The sequence below is a fragment of the Pleurodeles waltl genome, chromosome 2_1 (assembly GCF_031143425.1).
Source record: "Pleurodeles waltl isolate 20211129_DDA chromosome 2_1, aPleWal1.hap1.20221129, whole genome shotgun sequence".
Classification (NCBI taxonomy): Eukaryota; Metazoa; Chordata; class Amphibia; order Caudata; family Salamandridae; genus Pleurodeles; species Pleurodeles waltl.
In genome coordinates this window covers 484,134,303-484,153,683 of record NC_090438.1, presented here as the reverse complement: position 1 = coordinate 484,153,683, position 19,381 = coordinate 484,134,303, and the positions used below count along the sequence as shown (strand labels likewise).

General features: G+C 45.5%; 2 protein-coding genes across 3 annotated transcripts in view; one reads left to right on the top strand and one right to left on the bottom strand.

Moving 5' to 3' along the window:
• The window catches only part of NUP62CL (nucleoporin 62 C-terminal like), a 140,243-nt gene extending 133,484 nt beyond the window's left edge, over positions 1–6,759 (bottom strand). Inside the window, exon 1 of one of the 2 annotated variants that reach the window (XM_069213728.1) lies at positions 6,737–6,759. The gene's annotated coding sequence lies outside the window, so the exon portion shown is untranslated. Of the gene's footprint in view, positions 1–6,105; positions 6,220–6,736 lie in introns of those variants that run through there. The other variant, XM_069213719.1, reaches the window with a different exon arrangement.
• A 158-nt stretch (positions 6,760–6,917) lies between these two features.
• The window catches only part of DNAAF6 (dynein axonemal assembly factor 6), a 195,963-nt gene continuing 183,499 nt past the window's right edge, over positions 6,918–19,381 (top strand). The window contains exon 1 of the mRNA XM_069213733.1: positions 6,918–7,069. The gene's annotated coding sequence lies outside the window, so the exon portion shown is untranslated. The remainder of the gene's footprint in view (positions 7,070–19,381) is intronic.

The following is a 19,381-nucleotide window of genomic DNA, read 5'->3' as shown; positions in this document are numbered from 1 at the left end:
GGCAACAAGTCTGCCAGGGAAGGGGCTGGCAACCCAGAAGGGTGAGATCTCCCAAAAAGTGGTGGCGGTGCAGTGAGTATTTACACAAAGAGGAAAGCTGCTTCAGCCGGGCCTGCACAAGTGCGCTGAAAACCCCTGAGGGATGACAGGCCTGCTGGACGCAGCAAATAACACAGCCTGCGTGGAGCAGTGCCCAATAACATAGCAGCCGCCTAACCAAAACAGCGAGAGCACTCCTGTACTTTGTGCTTGCAACGTGCCCCTGGGTTTCTGACTGAGAGACACACTCAGCCCCACCAGACAACCATGCAGCACTTCCTTCCTTCCCCTCCATCCCCCCTGCTGGACTGTCATTTGCGGAGGCCTACTCTACTCCTTCGATGAATTAGAGGTAGAGGTGGCTGCGACTACCTGCTGTGGGTGCCGAGGTGGTGACTAGAGCAAAAACACCTCCTTATCGATCTTGGTGCCCATGTAGGGGAGAGGCAGCAGAAGAGACCGGCTTGTGGTGACACATGCCCAATGCAGCAGTGACAATTACCCAGAGGAAGCCCGGAGGACCGCAATGAATAGGCAGGAGATACTAAGGTATGGACGGAAGTGGCTGGGTGGCAGCAATCGTCTGGTGGACTTTAAATGAATCAAACAAAGGGAATCAGCTCCCACCGGATAGAAACACTTGCTAGGGTATACAGGGACTGGCATCATAGGTTGGATGCAGCGAAGAACGCCGCACCGGGCGCATTGCTTCGTCTTGTGGAATTTGGTGCCACCCCTGCCCGCTGCCGTGTTCTGACATTCCTGACTCAACAAATCTAGGGTGTGAACATTGCCTTGTGCCCTGGAGGGCGACCGAGGCTTGTGGACTGTAACAGCCTTCACAAATACTCGCACTGAAGGCTTGGAACCCAGTAGGCCAGACTGGATGCTGCCCAGCACCAACTACGCTTTAATGCCTGTAGTGACTGGGGTCACCTGACTGCTCCCTGAACACACTCTGGGAGGTTACTTCTTGATCCCACCTCAGCTGATAGCCTTAAAAAGACCCAGGCCATAGAGAGACTTCTGACCACTTGCCCACACCAACCCGCCAAGCTGCCACCCACCAGACCCTCCATGACAGAGACTACGTTTATACCACTTTCAAGGCACTATGGCCACGGATAAGGAAGCAAAATCATCCTATCAGGGTAAGATTGATAAATATGCCAGAGTGGCTGATTCCGTCCCGAGTGATGATACAACTCCCCTGGGACCAGACAATGCAGCACTATTACATGCCATCAATCAATCAATCAAGGGCTGCACTGGAATCAAGAACTGGAGAGGTCAGACTGAAGTCTCACTTCTGAGACAGGACCTTCACAATGTAGTGGAGGAAAGAATATGTGAAATGGAAGACACCACCCAAGCCATGGGTAAAGACCTGACAGACAATAAGGCTGTCACCAAAGACCTGCTGTGGAGAGTCAATGATGCTGAAAATCGGGTGAGACGTAGCAATTGAAGGCGGGTGGGGTTCCCAGAAGTGAGTGAGGGAACTAACATGTCTGACTTCTTGAGCAACTGGTTCTGGACCACCTTCCCTGTAGCCACCTTCCCCACCTAGTTTGTTATAGAAAGGGCCCATAGAGTGCTGGCGGTCAGGCCACCGCTGTGTGCTTCACTGGTTGCAATAATAGCTTGGTTCCTGAATTCTAAAGACTGGGACGCAGTATTCCAGGAAGCCGGACGCTTGGGTGAAATCTAATTCGAATCCTCCACAATACGAATGTTCTGTAACTATTCCTGCGAAGTCCAGAAGCGGCACATCTCTTTCAACGCGATGAAGGCAAAACTTCGTACCCTACAAATGCAATATATGTTACTTTTCCCTGCAAAGCTAAAAGTGCTCTATAAGGGAATATTCTACTTCCTTATCACACCAGAAGAGGCCTGGATCTGGCTGGAAGATAGGCTGCAGCTCTGAACCCGAACAATAGCCACCAGGCCTAAACAAATATCTACTCACACATTTTGCTATGGTGAGTCAGATTTTATCAGGTCAGGTTGAGCTACTTTTAACACCTACTGGTCCATTCTGGGGATTGAAATTAAGCTGGGAAGGAACAGGTGTTCTGTTCCTTCTGAAGATAAATGAGCAATAAAGATGCCTATAAATCTTGACACATTTGCTGTCTGTTCAAAGACAGAGGTCAAAAGTCAGTGTCTTTTTACTAACTGTTTCTTATACTGGAAAATAGGGTTTACATTTTTCTCTTATTACTATTAGAGATTTTTGCAAAGTCTGACAATCATTATAAAACAAATGGCTGTAAAAATGTCAGTTGTTTTTTTCCGAACACAACACTTAAACATCTTGTAAATTAATAGTACAAGCATTTCTAAATATATCAGGAATTAAGAAAATATTTTTTGTAATTCACAAATATGATGCAAACAAAGATTTAAATAGGAGCAAAATAAATCAGACCACATTACTTGGTGATGTGAAAATAACAAATACTTGCAGAAACTTGTTTTCCAAACATTATACAGTGTATAGTTTTATCTGTAAAACCGCCTGTCTGTGGAAAATGCTGTGGTAATTTCAATGGAAAACATGCCAACTGCAAATAAATGTCCTATCACTTAATGCTTCAGGTTTGTATTTAATAAAAGTGATAGACTTAAACATGATTTGAGTAACATTCCTACCCCTACTCTCATGACAATGCGGCTAGTGAACTAAGAGGCAAGTGAGCGGTCATGTGCATCCTGTATGTGGGTACATCTGTACTGTATATAGAGCAAACAGTTAGTCTGTAACATCAACCAAAAATGTTTTTTGTAAAGCAGATATGCTGATTTGCATATTTGAAGGTGCTCTCATATGTGATTAAAAAGAAAATGGCGGCTCCGTGAATTAAAATGTTTGCCCAGGCTCACATAATTTGAAACCAGTTTATGGGTCAAGAACATTATAATTAAGTCGAGTAGATTTTAAGACACTAGACCTTCAGGTCTAGTAACATTTTTATGCTTTTTCTAGGCCTGGCCATGGAAGATACGGCTGGGAGGAAAGATCCTGGGGCACAGCCAAAAGAACGGCCCACCAAGTGGAAGCATATAGACCACACTGGCAAGCCCGCTGACAGATCTCATGCACAACGGATTGGGGAGGCAAACGCGAGACATTCATTATCAGACTTGGAATGCGACGGGGAATGGAGGGGAAGCCAACTCTCCTTGCCTGGGGGAGAAAACAAGAATGTCCAGCATCCTGCTGAAAATGAACCAAGTTGTGACATGATCAGACCAACTCTGGATCCTGTAGAGATGCAGGAAAACAGTGATGTACTGGCAGACTCTTAAGATGAGGGGTTGATTTGTTAGTCTGGGGACGGTGCAGGCCATACCCCGTCCAATCGCTACCGCAGTGCGAGTGTGACTCTAGAGAGGTGACCTTTTATCTCACCCTGTAACTAGAGATATATTACCAGTGTAGTGTCTGAAGAGAGACTGGTGTATGCATGATTTGCTGTGTGGGTGTATGTTGAGAGGGACTGCGGTCATTGTCATATTATTACTCAATACTGAATGCAGCCCGAACTGAAAGTGAATGGGTGACGAGTGTGGGGAGTCCGTTAGTGTGAGTGTTGCCCTTTGAAAATGAGTGGGCTCTGCTGTTGAAGTTATTGTCCAACATCGGATGGGTGTCTCCCTCGTTGTCCCAGAGACGGGCAGAACCAAACTGTGAGAGGGATCTTCTTTTTACCCCATGTTTTAATTACACATTTAATTACATAAAAATAGTTTGGGATAGGGAGGGTGTTAGAAATGGGGTCTTTGGTTGGCAGTCTGTTTACCCCATGTTCAAGCAAGGATTCTCACTCTAGTCAGGGTAAAAGAGAATCACCCTCAGCTAACCCCTGCTTACCCCCTTTGTAGTTTGGCACTAGCAGTAGGCTTAACTTCAGAGTGCTAGGTCTAAAGTATTTGTACCAACACAAACAGTAACTTAATGAAAACACTACAAAATGACAACACAGGTTTAGTAAAATAGAGAATATTTATCTAAACAAAACAAGACCAAAACGACAAAAATCCACAATACACAAGTCATCAATTAAAGAGCAAAAAGAGTCTTCATGTAGTTTTAAAACACACACTAACATTGTTAGCGTAAAAATGTACCTTGGGTGCATCAAACCTAACCCTGCACGGACGAGTGGGAGTCAAAAAGGGCTTGCGATGTGTCAATTTCACTCACGAACGAGACCTTGTGTCGCTTCTCCTTTTGCCAGGTTGGCCGTGTTGTTTCTTCTCTCGGCAGGACAGCGATGCATCGATCCAGTTATCACTCTCGGTCCGTGCAGGCCTTGCGTTGTTTTTACATGCCCAACAGTGTCTGCGGCAGAAATCCAGCCGCACGATGATCCGAAAACCACACAGCGCTGCGATGCTGCACGCCGTTTCCCCAGCTCTGTGTTCGGTCGCGTTGCAGGCGAGCACCACTTTTCAGTGGCGAAGCCAGAGCCGCGTTGATTTTTCAGCAACAGATCAGAGTCACGTCGATCTTTTCTCCGCATGGGGTTCTGTGCATGGATTTCTTCCTCTTAGGCTGCCAGCGTCCCCTTTCCGGGTCCCAGGAACTGGATGGGCACCACTTGGCAGAGTAGGAGTCTCTCCAGAGACTTCAGGTGCTGGCAGAGAGAAGTCTTTGCTGTCCCTGAGACTTCAAACAACAGGAGGCAAGCTCTAAATCAAGCCCTTGGAGATCTTCACAAGATGGAAGGCACACAAAGTCCAGTCTTTGCCCTCTTACTCTGGCAGAAGCAGCAAATGCAGGATAGCTCCACAACGCACAGTCACAGGCAAGGCAGCTCTTCTTCCTCAGCTCTTCTCCAGGCAGAGGTTCCTCTTGTTTCCAGAAGGGTTTTCTAAAGTCTGTGGTTTTGGGTGCCCTTCTTATACCCGATTTCTCCTTTGAAGTAGGCCTACTTCAAAGTAAAGTCTCTTTTGAATGTGAAATCCTACCTTGCCCAGTCCAGTCCCCAGACACTCACCAGCGGGTTGGAGACTGCAATATGTGAGGGCAGGCACATCCCTTTCAGGTGTAAGTGACCACTCCTTCCCTCCCTCCTGAGCACAGATGGCTCATCAGGAAATGCAGATTACACCCCAGCTCCCTTTGTGTCACTGTCTAGTGTGAGGTGCAACCAGCCCAACTGTCAAACTGACCCAGAAAGAGAATCAACAAACAGGGGGGTGGTCCCATTGTTCCAAGACCAACACAGGCTGAGTTATGAGCAAAAATGTTTGCCGCAAATATTAAGTATGTTGACTGCAATGTTCAGAAACGACCCTAAGAATCCCACCTAAGCACCTTTTTTCATGAAAAGCCTCTCCCTCCCATGGAGAAATCTACCTGTTGTTTCCAGTAAATAATTACGATTAACATTAATTTTCTAAAGTGAAGAAGAGGAACAGGAAAGGACATTTATATGGTATTTAAACGTTGAAATGCGCTGCGATTGGACTATGTTTGGAGTCTGATACTATGGGTCTCATTGAACATGTACTCTTTATTTTTGTATTTGAATGGGCTGAATTAATAAAGTGAATAAAGTTATACACAATCCTCTCTTCGGTGTCCCGAACAGAAAACTGTGCTTTCCGTTACCAAGGAATTTGTTCATTCTGCCACTTCGTAATATCAACAGCTATTTAATTTGAGCAGGGCTGCGTGAGGTACGTTCCGCCGGATCCCATGAGGCATTCTCTCTCTAAGAAAGATCCCTGTGTGCAATAATCATCAAGATATGTGTCACGCTTTACAGATAAAATGAAAGTAAACATGATTGTCTGGGGCTGCAAGACCTAACTTGAAAGTCAAACCCGGCGTTACGAGTAGCCATAAGCCGCCACCATTTCCACTAGAATGTGGTAACTCCCCAGATAAACAAGGTTATTCACTAGAGCACATCGGCAAGTTACAGAAGCAGACAAATTAACCAAGAATGGCAGAACATTATTGCAAGGAGAAAGCAGCAATCGCCACAAAAATTACAGCAATTAAACCACGGCCAATAAACAACAGACATCTCAAGATTCCTCTCTTACCTGCTGCCCCTCAGTTTTAGACACGTGACTAGGCTCTAGTTCCTGTACCCCGGTATTATTACGCGCGCCGTAAGAGGAGGAGACACTGCGCAGTCTCCTGACACTACGCACGCGCAACTGCAAACCGAGAGGCCAGAAGCACTCTTGGTGTAGTCGTCCCTGCTATGCCCTAAATTTATGCTTCAAACAGAGCACCTCGCGCTGCAGAGACACCCCGCGTTTTTTTCACATGATGTACTTAAGCGAAGGCTTGGGGCGGAGAGAATCGTTAACGTACAAGAAATATATTTTAGACTCAGAAAACACTGATGCCTGTCCCTAAGATGGTTGACTTCACACAACATGGTTTTTCTCACTGTTGTGGCAGGACGATTACATTGATAAGTGGCAGCCATTTGTACAAGTAAAGTTGTTACCTTTGCAATCCTTTAGAAGTTCTTATCCGAGGCAACTACTCTATAATGAATTCACTTTCTTAAGAGGAACGTATGGCGTGCAATTTTCGGGATTGCATTCTACTATATACTGATGGGAACTTGTGAAAATAAAATTTCAATTAAGTTAATAAATATAAGCTACAGGTACAGCTATGAGAGAATAGCTGATAATTACATAAATAGGGATCACGTACTTTTCCTGCCGGTTTGTATTTACCCTTCTCCTTATGAATACTATAGACTTGACCGACTTTTCATATGTCCGCCTTGACGTCTGTTCTGTGGGCGGAGCGTGCGCCCAATGTGTCGGCGCTCCTGCCTTTATGATGACATAAATTAACTCTGTTGATGCTTCGCGATACCATGGTGACGGATAAACGCACTCAGAGTTCACGTTTGACAAACAGTTGAGCAGAAACGGCATGCAAAACGGGTAGCGCTTTTACAGGGGAAGCGGAACAGAGGAGACCTCTGCAACGGACAGGAGGGTTGCTTCAATCAATCTAATACTTTTCGACTCCTAAAAGGTCAGACAGAGGCAAATAATTTCAGTTGGCTAGAGATGAAACGTCGAAGCTGTGTGATTTTTTGTTTTTTTTTGTTTTCAGTAGTCTGGAAAGATTTATGGCTCAAAATAATGAGGTTATAGTTTACTCACAGAATCGCACAGAGAAAACTCAAATTCCTCTAGGGGTGTTGGGAAGCGGCATTGGGGTCGTTCTTTCTTAGTCCCTTACTCCCAGAAACGTTTAAAAGTACCAAATTGTTCATTTCAATGCCCCACTCTTCACCTCGATAGGATGAGTTTTGACGGGGTTTTTATGACTGTCTTATTGGGCAAGCGCGGATTTGGGATTGTTCTCGCAGTCCCCAAGAAAACTTTAAGAAATGGTATCCAAACGGCACATTTTTCTTTTAACGGTGTTTCCCTGGAAACTGTATGGAGTGCCATATGTGTTAATTACACGCAGTTCAACAAGTTATGCGTGTAATTTCACATGGCATATATTTTTTCAAAATGTGTATTGTGCCAGCATGATGCTGTTTACATACACACACTGCAGCACAGACAGTCGCCGTGTACGGGCTGCACACTTCACCGTTCATGTATTGTAACACCACCCCCCCCCCCCCCCCCCCCCCAAAAACAGCAGATGCTTTAGTTGCGCACACAGTGCATAGCACTACATCTCTCGTGTATTATATCCCCCCCTCGGACATACACCCAGTATGTCCGAGGGGGGACCACTATATCTATCTATGCTATATCTCTGTACCACACCTTTCCCAGGCTCACCTACATCTAGTGCAGAGTCAGTACGGTACGGTGCAGCACTCCACATCTACTTGATGTAGGCGGTGGTTGAAGTGCATTTAAAAAAGTATGGGAACTGTGATGCTGCATATGCAGCTATCCGATGGTGAAAGACCAAAAAAACTTACTGAATATTGTTTTGTAACGACACCTCAGACCCCTCCCCTTTCTATGCAGCATCACTCCACACCATCAGATAGCTGCATATAAAATAGCATCTTTGTGTATTTGGAGGGCCACAGAATCTTGGTTGGAGCAGTAAAAATACACTTCACTATCCTCTTCTGCACCAACCAAGATTCTGTGGCCCTCCAAATACACAAAGACCTCTGCAGCATATTAACTAATGGAGGCTTCATAATATATATAGTGCATTTCCCAGTCTGTTAGCTTCAGTTTCACAGCACAGGAGACTCATTGCATGACGTTTCAGCGGAAGCATTTAAAATATAGAAATTAACCGTTCCAGGACGGTTGTCCGATTACAAGAAGTAGGGGTAAGGTTTCTTATAAATCAGGAAAGTAGGGGCACATCGTGCCCATCCTATCCTGCCCACTTTCACCACTGGATGTAAGCTAACAGTGAGTTAAGGACACATCAACATACCTTTTAAAAAGGTTAGTGAGCCTGTAGACCTCACTCCAGTGACACAGTGAAAAGGACCTGCTCATTGCTGCTGATCACCACCCAGTATGCTGCCCCCACTACTCTCATGCAGCTTAACTCTGGGTTAAGGAAGTAGCCTTCCACCACTGTGAGGGTAGCGCTTTGTGCATCCGTCTCAGTCCAACAAGACTTGTCTGTGAAGCAGGCCTATGTAATAAAGCATACGCATGATGTATGTTTACCTACAACACAAAATCAGCGTTAGCGAGCCAGACAACAGTACACTGGCGCACTCACATTAGGGGTACACGCCTTTAGCCATGCAGAGGACTTTTCCATCACAAAGGACACCTCTTCCAGATCAGAAAACCCATCATCAACTCCTAACCTGAAGAGTTTGGGTGGTGAGATTGGTTAAACTGGCAGGGAAGTCCCTCAGCATTCCCGTGGCTCAATCCTTTTCTTTGTGTTTTACTTCAAAGTCCAACCCTTTCAAATACATAAACCATCTCACCAATTCGGGATTCTATTCCTTCATAGCTGTCAACCATTTAAGGGGCTTATGAAAGGGGCTAAGCAAATATGGGCAGGACTTACTCAAGGCCCACACTGTGGCAAAGCACTCCTTCTCAATAGCCTCTCAGTTCTGCTCCCTGGGTAGTAATCTTCTAATAAAAGCTACCGGGTGCTCTCTACTTTTGTCATCCAGCTGAGCTAACCCCACTGCAACACCTTTGTTATACGCATGTATCTATAAAAGGAAAGACTGTTAGGCTCTTACAGTCCTGGTGCAGTGCACAGTGCCTTCTTCAGATCCTCAAATTACTTTTGACACTCTGCAGTCCATATTGCCTTTCTGGGCTGCTTCCTAGAGATCAAAACCATCAATTGGACAACTATACTTCCATAGTTGGCCACAAAGGTGGAACTTCTCACTCCCTCTCAGCCTGTATTTTGTTATCCAGTGCGTGAATCTTCCCATTCCCCACCTCATCCCAAGTTAGACTGCAGAGGACTGCCCCACCTGACACTCAGTTGCCTTGGTGGTCAGTTTCAACTACTGTATCCTTGTCGACACCTGTCCAAGGTGCCACAGGTGGTACTTCCACGAATTGCTGAACCCCTCAGTATGATCCTAATAGGCCTCCTGCATCTCTCTCATATAAGAAGAGATAAAGTTGGTCCATCAGTTGGAAATTACCATCATTGGAAATCTGACCCTAGAAAGAATACCTAGGAGGCCTCTTTGTACCTCCTTTGCGGACATGCTCCTCAGAGGTACAGCTTAAGGGTACCTGGTGGTGTGATACCCCACAGCCAAGATGTACTTGTTGCCTGACTGTGAAGGGTGGGGTGTTAAATTGACCAATTATATCTATTTCTACCTGTTGAAATGAAATGCCTTCAACTGGTAGAAGCACTATTGGTGCCTTAGTCTTCCCTTCTGTCTCACCTCTCATCTGGGAAACTGGACAGGTCCTACAGAACCTCTGTGTATCTCTACACATTTCTGGCTAGTAGAACAGAGGGTTTAGCCTAAGCTGGGTTTCTCTAATTTCCAAGTGTCCTGCTAAGGGCACCTCATGGGCTGGTGACAATCGAAAGTTTCTGTGCAGCAAGAGAACCCCTAGCTTCCTGCTACTTCCTGGTTCAGGATTTACTGGTTCACTATAAGGTAGACCATCTTCTCAGGCAACATAGTGTTTTCTGACCACTCCCTTGATCCAGGGCTTCCTTCAAGAGTCCTAGAAGCATAGGGCGCTTTTCTTGTGCTTTGCAGTAGGACTTCCAGCAGCTTACGAACCATGCAGCTCTGGAAGCTCAATACCGAAAAATACAGAAGTCCTCATCTTTGGGAACAACACCTTGCCATGGACTGACACATGGTGGCCCGCAGTGCTCGGAACCCTCTCCTACCACAACAGACCACGCTGCAACCTTGGTATCATCCTGGATAGCAAGCTATTCACGTGGAAACAAGTTGACGCAGTGTCATCCGTTTAGTTCCACACCTTCGCATGCTCCACAAGATCTTCAGGTGGTTCCCAGCAGACATCAGAAGAAGGTCACTCAGGCCATCATCAACAAAGGCCTGGACTATGGAAACACTCTCTACGTATGAATCTCAGCACGCCTCTGAAAAGACTCCAGACAATACAGAATTCAGTGGCAAGACTCCTACTCAACCTCCCCAGAAGGACTCGTATCCCACACATCTCAAAAACTACACTGGCTCCTTATTCAGAAGAGATGTCAGTTCAAGATGCTGACCCACTCCTACAAGGACCTGCACAATGAAGGACCGGCATACTTTAACAAATGCCTGACCTTCCACCAACTGATCAGACACCTATGATAAACTTCCTCTCCCTCACAGATACCCCACAGATCCATTGAGGTAACAGTGGAGGATGCTCCTTCTTGCTTCTGGCAGCATAGGCCTGGAACAATGTCCCCAAGCACCTCAGAACCACACAGCCACTCCAGCGATTCAGAAGAGAGCTAAAGACCTGGATGTTCGAATAATCATTCCTCCACACAGCAGCATTCCGTCCAGTGCCTTGAGACTCTCATGGGTAATTTACAGCACTTTATAAATGTTTGTTTGATTGGAAGCGACCCAGACTCCAGCAAATGGTTCGATTCTGGAGCCTCATCCTTCCCTCCCTCTGAAGTAGAAGCTATGACCTCCACCACCACTGCCTTTCCGGAATCTTCCCTTTTCTGAAAACCAGCTTGTTCTGGTCCCTCAACCTGAGACTTATGTGCAGTCTGTGCTCTGGTTAACACAGCTGACACTGTCCAAACCATAAAGGCTTCTAGTCCTGGCTCCAAGCCAAGGACAGTTTAATCATTACCCAAGACACTTACAGCTCCTTGCTTTTCCCTTACCCTAGTACCAATCATTGCCTCCTTGCCATTGAGCTCGACCTCAACCCTGGCAAGCATACTCCATGCCCTCTCCACTGGCTCTAATCCTGTATCCTTGGTTCCAGGAAGTATCTCCTCAGGCGTAAGGTACTTCCTCTCAACTAAAGTATGGAAGATTCTAGTATCCCTCAGGGCAGGCACTTACCTCCTATTGATACTAACGTCCTGCACAAATCCCAGTGTGTTTAGAATGAATTTACTTCAGAGCATCTGTCCCTTTCTCCGTTTCCTAAAGTTACTAGGTTGAGTGCAACTGGTTTCTTTCAGGTACAGCCTCCCACGTGTAAAATGCTTGTTATCACAGGTGTTGCTGGGTCAAGTTCCTTTTCTTGACAGTCTCTCTTGTAGTATCCTACCTTGTGGCATTTAAAACAAGCCACCACCTTGGACTAAGAGTGGCTTCGTTGCCTCCCCTTCTCATGATGCTCCTTTCTGTATACACCATTACCATTCCCATTTTTCCTGGGCTCTCTTGTCCCATGAGAATTACCCTGGCCCTTACCCTCTGGTTTAAAACCAGTCTGTGGAGAGCTCTTTCCCCCTTTTGGATTAGAACTGTGCTGCTCCAGGCCTGTGGGAACCCTGTTAGCTAACCATTTATCAGCTAACACTGTAAGTTTTGTTGGATCCCTGTCTGTCAGATCAGGCAGGTATTGCCTGATGTTGGATGATTTGGATTTAGCACTCCTTGAATCTCTCTGTCACCATCCACTGGTTAAGAAACTGAACATCTTTGGGTTTCACCCCTCTTAAACATACATTCCAATCATGCAACACACCATAAATTCAACTCTCAAATGAAACACCATCCGCTCTCTCTCAGTGTAAGGAAATGCCTCCTTGACATGGTTACCCCCTGACTTTTTGCCTTTGCTGATGGCAAGTTATGATTTGAAAGTGTTCTGAGGCCTGCTAACCAGGCCCCAGCATCAGTGTTCTTTCCCTAAAACTGTACCTTTGTCTCCACAATTGGCACACCCTGGCATCCAGGTAAGTCCCTTGTAACTGGTACCTGAGGTACCAAGGGCCCTGATGCCAGGGAAGGTCTCTAAGGGCTGCAGCATGTCTTATGCCACCCTGGGGACCCCTCACTCAGCAGAGACACACTGCTTGCCAGCTTGTGTGTGCTGGTGGGGAGAAAATGACTAAGTCGACATGGCACTCCCCTCAGGGTGCCATGCCAACCTCACACTGCCCATGGCATAGATAAGTCACCCCTCTAGCAGGCCTTACAGCCCTAAGGCAGGGTGCACTATACCATAGGTGAGGGCATAGGTGCATGAGCACTATGCCCCTACAGGGTCTAAGCAAAACCTTATACATTGTAAGTGCAGGGTAGCCATAAAAGTATATGGTCTGGGAGTCTGTTTTGCACGAACTCCACAGCACCATAATGGCTACACTGAAAACTGGGAAGTTTGGTATCAAACTTCTCAGCACAATAAATGCACACTGATGCCAGTGTACATTGTATTGTGAAATAGAGATGCCCCTGAAAACATACCCAACTTCCAGTGTGGGCTGACTAGTTTTGCCAGCCTGCCACACACCAGACATGTTGCTGGCCACATGGGGAGAGTGCCTTTGTCACTCTGTGGCTAGTAACAAAGCCTGTACTGGGTGGACATGCTTCTCACCTCCCCCTGCAGGAACTGTAACACCTGGCAGTGAGCCTCAAAGGCTCACCCCCTTTGTTACAGTGCCACAGGGCATTCCAGCTAGTGGAGATGCCCGCCCCCTCCGGCCACGGCCCCACTTTTGCCGGCAAGGCCGGAGGAGATAATAAGAAAAACAAGGAGGAGTCACTGGCCAGTCAGGACAACCCCTAAGGTGTCTTGAGCTGAGGTGACTCTGACTTTTAGAAATCCTCCATCTTGCAGATGGAGGATTCCCCCAATAGGATTAGGGATGTGCCCCCCTCCCCTCAGGGAGGAGGCACAAACGAGGGTGTAGCCACCCTCAGGGCTAGTAGACATTGGCTACTAACCCCCAGACCTAAACACACCCCTAAATTGAGTATTTAGGGCCCCCCAGAACCTAGGAAAACAGATTCCTGCAACCTGAAGATGAAGAAGGACTGCTGACCTGAAGCCCTGCAGAGAAGACGGAGACACCAACTGCTTTGGCCCCAGCCCTACCGGCCTGTCTTCCCCACTTCAAGAAAAACTGCAACAGCGACGCGTCCCCCAGGGTCCAGCGACCTCCTGAAGCCTCAGAGGACTACCCTGCATCTAAAAGGACCAAGAACTCTCGAGGACAGCGGCCCTGTTCCACAAAGACTGAAACTTGCAACTAAGAAACAACTTTTAAAGGACTCTACGTTTCCCGCTGGAAGCGTGAGACTTTCCACTCTGCACCCGACTCCCCCTGGCTTGACCTGCGGAGAAACAACACTACAGGGAGGACTCCCCGTCGTCTGAGAGCCCGTGAGTAGCCTGAGTTGACCCCCCTGAGCCCCCACAGCGACGCCTGCAGAGGGAATCCAGAGGCTCCCCCTGACCATGACTGCCTGCTTCAAAGAACCCGACGCCTGGTAAAGACACTACACCCGCAGCCCCCAGGACCCGAAGGATTCGACCTCCAGTGCAGAAGTGACCCCCAGGTGGCCCTCTCCCTTGCCCAGGTGGTGGCTGCCCCGAGGAGCCCCCCCCCCCCTTGCCTGCCTGCTTCGCTGAAGAGACCCCTGGGTCTCCCATTGAAACCTATTGCAAACCCGACGCCTGTTTGCACTCTGCACCCGGCCGCCCCCGTGCCGCTGAGGGTGTACTTTTGTGCTGACTTGTGTATCCCCCCCCCCCCGGTGCCCTGCTGGCAGACTGGAACCGGGTCACCCCCTTCTCCATTGAAGCCTATGCGTTTTGGGCACCACTTTGACCTCTGCACCTGACTGGCCCTGAGCTGCTGGTGTGCTAACTTTGGGGTTGCCCTGAACCCCCAACGGTGGGCTACCTTGGACCCAACTTTGAACCCTGTAGGTGGTTTACTTACCTGCAAAACTAACCAATACTTACCTCCCCCAGGAACTGTTGAAATTTGCACTGTCTAGTTTTTAAATAGCTTATTGCCATTTTTTGCCAAAACTGTACATGCTATTTTGCTGAACCAAAGTTCCTATGATACCTGAGTGAAGTACCTTTCATTTAAAGTATTGATTGTAAATCTTGAACCTGTGGTTCTTAAAATAAACTAAGAAAATATATTTTTCTATATAAAAACCTATTGGCCTGGAATTGTCTTTGAGTGTGTGTTCCTCATTTATTGCCTGTGTGTGTACATCAAATGCTTAACACTACCCTCTGATAAGCCTACTGCTCGACCACACTACCACAAAATAGAGCATTAGAATTATCTACTTTTGCCACTATCTTACCTCTAAGAGGAACCCTTGGACTCTGTGCATGCTATTTCTTACTTTGAAATAGTACATACAGAGCCAACTTCCTACATACAGTCACTGAATCTCTGCAGGTATTGAACTAGCTTCAGCCCATACTGCCTAATGAGAGCTTCTTTCATTCGCTGATAGACCATCTGATCTGCCACAGACATCCTCCCAATGACGGCTGTCCCTTCCAATGCAACTGCCTCAGACACCTCATTTGAGACTTTCATCTTACAAATGACCTTAAAGCTCACAAACTATTCCAAAATATCCTGACCTTCCACATAAACATGCACAAGATATTTTAGAACTTTAGCCACAACCTAGCCAGAACTGGAAGTAGAGTCACTTATCCAAGATGGAGTTGTCATTGCTGCCATCCTAAGTTTTTCTCTCTCAAGGGCTAACTTTTTTTCCAGTTCTCTCTTCTTTTCCTCCTGTTTCTTGTCCCATTCTCTGTTTTTCTCCCCTTCCCCTTCTTTCTTGTAAGTTTTGATCCCTGGCCCATGCTTCCTGTTTCTTCTGTCTCCTCTCCTCTTGCTCCAAGTGAGCTAGTCTTCTTCCTCTCCAACTCTGGCTTTCTTATCTTCCTCAACCTTGGCTTTCTGAAGGGCCAAATGCAAGCCCGGGGCTCTCTGCTAGATTCAACCCACCGAAGGAATTTACTCCTGGGATTGAGAACAGTGCTCTGCTAGCAATTTAAGGTGGTGTACACACCTGAGATATTCTAGAAACTAAAGTGGTGATTGTCTTGGTGAAACTGTGGAACATACATTAGCGGGCACACTCACCATGTATCTGGGATATATTTGTGCTAAGGGGATCCTAGAGCCTGAATTCCCACTGCTCTTTTCTTGGGTTCCTACCATGGTTCCCTACCCAGAGTCAACTACAGCCGAATCCCTTTCACCCAGTATCTCAATCCGGTCCCTAATTAAATTAGCAAGCACTTCTCTGTTCCTACTCCTTGGAATAAAGCACACACAGTATTATCAATGTTCAGTCAAATACTCGCTTTCATAAGAAAAAAAATATTTTATTTAGAGCACTACACATGCAAAGCAATTACAACATTCATTAGCAACAGCACCCCTTGAGGTCTGGGCTCTAGCTTTTTGTCCAACCCTCTACCTTGTAACATGTTCTGGCTTATTCCCCATTCACCGGTGGCAGCATTCAAAGAATGCTTATTAGTAGGCTGTAGTCAAGTATTGCTTTTCTTTGACTCATTAGGAACCTAGTCACAAGTACTTTTGGTGCGGCAGCACTGTCAGTAGTAAGTCCCCTGTTTTGCTTCACTGCTGACCGAGCTGAAATACACACCTCTTAATCTAGGAAATACATTAATTAAAACACTTTGCGAGGCTCGTAAAGGAAGGTCAGTACAACTGAAAGTGCACGTTTAAAATGTATGCAACAATAAAATGAAAACATGTACAAAGAATCTTCAATCTATAAACAGCAAATATATATGTGCAAAAATACATATATATATATATATATATATATATATATATATATATATATATACACACAATGCAAAGCAAATAATTAGTAAAAATTCATCACCATGGGGCACAGTTGCTCCTTCATCTTTCTCTCAGTAGCTTCAAGCTGTAGACCCCCAAGATTGACTGTCAGAAGAAAGAGAGCTCTACACTCACAGGAGATGTCAGGCATTGATGTCTCACCACTGACTGAGGTCTCTGAATCTCCCAACCGTCAATCCTGTGTCTCTTATATACCCTAAACAAGCCAGAGAGGAGATTTATAGAACCCCCCCCCCCTCACTGCGCAATATGTTATTTGAAAATTCTGGCTACTTCAGGTAAGTTTTTAAAAGAACATGTTGGAATTGGCCAAAATCCCCAGGTGCCCTCTCTGAAAACAAAAACGTTCCTTGCTGTACCATATACATCATCCCAGTACATTCTTATCTGCCTAAGCCCTTGGAGAGAAAGAGCATGCAGACATGCAGAATAAAAACATGAGCAAAAAGCACATTGCATAACATGGGCATGGAAAAATTGTTGCAGCTTTTAACGTGACGGTGGCTAATGCTAAAATAAAGTCGGTAGGCAAAAATAAAACTGGTGGTCACTAATGTGACAGTGTGCTGTTAGGCTAAGTGCAACATGGAGCCAGTGGTCAAAACACAAATATCATTACACTTTACCCTTTTGACCAATGACTCCCATACCCTATAGTCCTAAAATCAACTTTCTCTTTTCTTTTAAAACATTACAAGCAAATTAGGTATGCATTGTACACAGCAACATAATGAAATGACAAGAGCAATCTCTATAAAGCAATAGACGTGTGATTCATATTTTTAACCGTTAGACATGCTAACTTATTGATCATTCAGGTATTATGAACAGCTAAATCTATAATGGGAAGACTTAAGCTTATATATTCTGATTGGGATAATAATTGAATGTCTTAATCACAGTCTTCACTTAATTTAATAGTGTCTCTAGGATAACAAGTATGTATAGAGTTAGATGGAAACATCATGAGTCCTAATCACATGGAGGTACACAGTCCACCTGTAATGTTTGCTAGAAAGTAGGTAAAAGTGAGGTTCCCACACAAGAAAAGACAACTGGCAACTTAAACATGCTTAATGGGACTGGCAGCAGTCACCAGGTGATAACGAGGCATGTGGTTGGTTCCATTAAAATTGCAATCAAACAAGTTGATAGGACATCCATGGTACTTTGCATTAGTCCCATGCAGGACTTTGATCTGTGAAGCACAACTTGCGCCAAATGGATCCATATGTTTTGCCCTTCAGATACAGCAGGGGTGTTGCGCAACGTGATCGATCAATCAGGTTGAAGTTGGGGGTGTTGGGTCCCTCACGGACCCACATGCACACACCCGAAGGGAGACGACACAGCACACACATGGTCAGAGGCAAGCTGTAGTATGATCTGTAAAATAAACTAGGATCATCTTTCTTGCAAATAACATTTGTTAGCTGGGATGTGCTCCCATTTTCCCTTTCCTAGTTTCATGATCAGCAGGACAGGCCCTTGGCTATAATGTCTGCAGGTGCAGGAGGTCCATTTGGGAATTTCACCCACACTTTAGCACCAAGGTTTTTGTCAGTTGAATCAAAATCTCCCTCTCCACATACTGTCAGAAGGGCTGGGGCAGTCTCCTTCCTCACCAATCCCCCATACGCTGGAATTATGACAAGTTGGGCAATTTTGTAAGCATGTAGGTCAAGACCTGCAGATTCTGGTGTGGCTCTGTAAGGAGCTGAAACTCCTGGTTGGGTTTCCCAGTACATGATGGTGTTGGTGGCCACATATGATTGAATCAGGGGTGTTTCAGCATTTTGTAATGGGCTGTTATTCAGAATCTGGAGGGCTCCATTTACATTCTCTCTCCAGTTTTTCAAAGTCCCATCAGATAATTTTTTAGTCCAGAATTCCAGGGGCACCCTTGTTCTTCCCTGCTTTTGCCACCTGATCCAATTTACATATTGTCCCTGGACAGTTACATGCAACTCAGTGTCTCCTTCCTGCACTGGCCACAAGTCTAAAGCCTGTTGAATTGCTTCTTTTGGCAAATCATACGCAGTCTGCTGCTTTTCACCCCATTCAAACTCATGTTTTTTTCTTGTCACTTTCTACCAGAGGGTTAAGATTTGTCTCAAATGAGGGACATACTGTCTCCAAAAATCAAGCAATCCCATGAATCGCTGTGTCTTTTGCTTAGCGCGGGGAGTGGCAAACTCCAAAGTCTTTTGTTTCGCATGTAGCAACACCTCTCTATGTCCTTGATTCCACTGAATCCCTAGGAACTTAACATTTTGAGAAGGTCCCTGTGTCTTGTCTGAATTAATCATCCACATTTTACTCTGCAAACATTGCACAACCCGCTGCATGAATATATCTTTAATTTCCTTAACGTCTTGCTGAGTGTAATCTTCTAAAGAATGCATTTCAACTCCTGCCAAATACTGTGGGTTACGCTTTGTTATTTCTGTACATACTGGCTGAGTACGAACTACGTTCTGCTCCTCTGGCTCACCCTGGCCCCCACTTTTTTAAGTTCTACATCACTAGAGTTTTAAAATATCAGCTGTCCCTGTGACGGCTTGGTAGATATCAGCCTTATCTTGTAATAACATATTCTTACAAGACAGAATAGTTACAGTATTTGTTATGTCAACAAGTTGTTTTTCTAATTTCAGATTTTCATATTCTAACTGCTTGCACCTCTCATTCATTTTATTGTGAGCAGAGAGGAGTATCCAACCCCTCCTGTCAAGAAAACATGGTTATCATTCTGTTCAAAAAGCACCTTTTTTAAACATATAAGAACATTCACCAATTTTGTTTTACCTAGGTACCCGTCCCAAAATTCGGAAAGTCCTGATACATGCACACGCTCCTCTTAGTCCAGGAAATACATTTAATAAATCACTCTGAGAAGCTTGTAAAGGAAGGTCAGTACAACTGAAAGTGCACGTTTAAAATGTGTGCAACAATAACATGAAAACATGTACAAAGAATCTTCAATCTATAAACAGCAAATATATATGCAAAAATACAAATACCTCTATAGATGTGTATATATATTCATACACA